This window comes from Meleagris gallopavo, chromosome 14, assembly GCF_000146605.3.
Source record: "Meleagris gallopavo isolate NT-WF06-2002-E0010 breed Aviagen turkey brand Nicholas breeding stock chromosome 14, Turkey_5.1, whole genome shotgun sequence".
In the NCBI taxonomy this organism is placed as follows: Eukaryota; Metazoa; Chordata; class Aves; order Galliformes; family Phasianidae; genus Meleagris; species Meleagris gallopavo.
Genome location: NC_015024.2, coordinates 12,087,756 through 12,091,034, shown reverse-complemented (window position 1 = coordinate 12,091,034; position 3,279 = coordinate 12,087,756). Strand labels below are relative to the sequence as shown.

General features: G+C 39.2%; 1 protein-coding gene across 9 annotated transcripts in view; it reads left to right on the top strand.

The window, feature by feature from the left end:
• The window catches only part of FHIT (fragile histidine triad diadenosine triphosphatase), a 530,781-nt gene that overhangs the window by 243,793 nt on the left and 283,709 nt on the right, over positions 1–3,279 (top strand). The window lies entirely within an intron of this gene.

Genomic DNA, 3,279 nt, shown 5'->3' with positions numbered 1-3,279 from the left:
AAAAAGGGGGAAAAAAAACACAGCATCCTCTATTGTTTTTCTCGAAAGCTGTCTGTAGAAAAACAGTAACAGGTCACAAATTCATTTTCGAAAGAAGTAAAATGTTTGGAAAAGTTGACTCCAAATAAAAGAAATATGATTACTTTGTGCACTATTTGCACTCACAGAGGCTATTTGTGTGTAAGAATGTGCCATTTGCCCTGCTGTGCATGCAGTCAGCAGTGCATGTCAGACTTTTAACTCAGATGTGCAAACAGCAAATCTACCATGTGTCTAATGAGAGCATCAGCTGGGGCTGTGGTGTGGTTGTACCAAGTTTTGTCCCTGGCTCTGAAGGTCTGTGCAGGTCCTCGGGGTGGGAACTTTTGGTTTGTGGTTCAAGGCTGTTGAAAATGGCTGCCTGTGTGTATTAGCTGTTCCAGTGTAAGTTGGTACAGTCTTCAAATGAGCTGTTATTTGATGTGAGCAACTGTGATTTTTTTTTTCATTTTCCTTTTAGTATATACAGGTATTTATCTATGCTCTGGAACTTTGATTTAGTTTGTACGTTCTCAGGAGGCAAGCAAACCCAGAAACTTCCAGAGTGAGGATTTGTTGAACCAGAAGAAGACAGGACCTGCAGATTTGAGAAACTGAATCTCTCTCTTGATAAGAAGTGAAGCCCTGGGGCATAAGCATATACAGCCAAAACCACAATAAATATCAATGCACAGTTTTTCACCAGAGAATTCATTTTGGGAACAAAGATCTGCAAGTTGGTAATAAAAATAATGTAATAAAAGGGAAAAGGGAGAGAGTGAATGTGAAAACGTATTGTACTTTGGCCCCTCTCCATTCCAAACCCCCGTGATGACCAAAAGTGAGGTTAACTGGCTTTTACATTTCAAGCACCGTGGAGACAAGTTGAACTGTAACTTGGTCTCTGTTTTTCTCTTTTTTTAACTACCTCTGTTTTTCAATCTGTTTACATTTTATGGATAAAAAATCATCCTACTGAAGGAAAACTATCTCTGAGCCTGGAAATATTGCAAACCAGTAACTGGCACTATGGTAAACATAATGTTCAGTTTCTCTGGCAGACAGGTACCTTCAGCACTATGCTAGACTTTAATTCAGTTGTGCTGCATGTTATAAAATCATGGCACATCTGCTATCATGATCTCCAATGGTATTATTTATAATTTGCATGAAATTGAAGATTTGACAGATGCTTTATGAACAAGTATGTTGACATAGTTGCAGCCACAGGTAGCTTATCATGCAAAGCTGATACAGAAATTGGAGCAAGGGAATTCAGGTGGTATTTGCCTTTAGTTTCTTAGACCTAGATTGCTAGGTTTATTACTTGAAACAGGGAAGAGGTCTAGCCAGACTCCTTAAAGTAGAAGGATTTTCTCTTAAGGTGAGGGGAAAAAGCTGTAAACAGATGTTTAGGAAAAAAGGTGAGGCATGAATTGGAGAGAGTGGACCTTCATTAATGGGGTTTGGATAATAGGGCTCTGAGAGATGTGTGAAGGGAAGGAGGTGGTATCTGAGGGAGCACACTGAGCAAATGAAATATTTAGTGATTATGTTTTGACGAGAGGGGTGGTAGGTATATATGTGGGAAGTGACAGGTATACTTGAGAGCTCAGAGACTGAAACATGTAATGTTTATTATGGAATTGGACTTAAAAAAAAGGGTATATATATGAAATGAAGATTACAAAAGGCTGAGACTAATGAGGACAAAACTAAGGTATTGTGCTGTTATTTGTCCTACAGCAGGTATTGCAGGTGAACGTAATCTGATCTTCTGCCTTAATGGAGTTTCTTTTCAGCTAACAAAGGGTCAGCTTGTGATTTAGGAACAGGGAGGGATTCCCCTTTTAATGCCAAATTCCTGACACGTTAGCCTAGTTTTTCTCATGGATAATGAGCTTGCAAATTGAAAATGCTTTCATAAACATCTTGGCTGTGCCAGTGGCAGAATTGGCCACAGTGGACAGGTTTGCTTGGCATCATCCCCCTCTTCATCCCTTGTGGCTTTCATTTGGGAAAAATAATAAATATCCTTAAAAATAGAGCTCTCTTGGATTTGCATTCTATTTTAGATATGTGCTTTTTTGATTGGGTGAGCCAAAATGTTAAACCAATTACAAAGGTCTTCTGCAGTAGTATCACTTATCAGTTTGTTCTCTTCTGCTGGCTGCCTTCTGTGTGACCAGAATCTGTGCACAGCTCTAGCACGTCCTCACTAAGCTCTGCACTGACTATCTGTGCAGCACTGGCTTACAAAGGAAACTAGGGTTCCACCTTATTTAAGCACTTTCCTGTCAGTAAAGTATAGTCAAAGATCAAACATAGCCTGATTCAGGATTTCTTGTGGTCACTGTAGCCCGAGATTAAAGCAAATTACTTGATAGTATCAGTCAGTCAATCAAAAAGCCTTGTAAAAATCAATACAGCTCGTAACATAATAATATCCTTTGTCCAGGCTCTTTATACATCGTCTGCCACCTTAATTGGTACTGATGTAGAGCCACACAATGGTTTGAATCAGTCTAGATTTGTTTAAGCAGTGATACTTTACGTTGCTAATGCAGGGTGGTTAATGTCGTTCCTCCAGTTGCTGACCTTGGAGCAGCTGTTCCTAGATTTCTTATGAAAACTGTCATTACCCTTTGGTTGTTTTCATTCTCCTGCTTTTCTTTCTGGATTACTCTTGACAAGAAGAGTCCAGAGCTAAGTCTTAACTGATTGCTGAGCTTATTTTTGTAGCTGAATCTGAATTATTTTGCAGCAATGAAGTTCTTATGGTAGCAAAGCAAAATTAAATTTCTTGAGTGTATGACCTCCTAAATGATGATACTACACATCATAAAGCTTACAGATCAGCAGTAAGTACCTAAAAGAAGCCTACTCCTTAACTTATTCACATCTTGTTCCCTATAATGCATATTAATACAGAATCTGAAAGTAGTGGTGCTGGCCTTTCAGAAGTGTGGAGGAGGAATTGTTTAAAAAAAAATAAAAAACCCTCATGAAGCCATTTGGATTAACCAGCTCACTGTCACCCAGTGCATCGGGCGGCTGTTCACACTGCAGCAATAGCATCCTCCAAACTTTTCTGAGCCTGAGAAATTTATCAGCGCTGTCACATTTAGAAATTTTCTCTTCCTGCAGTATGAGCCACAGGGATTTACAAACTTAGTGGAAGCTTTGCAAATAGATGGGATAAATTCCCTGGGCCAAATCCAGGTCTTGTTGAAATCAAAGGATATGGTGAAAATGATTTTT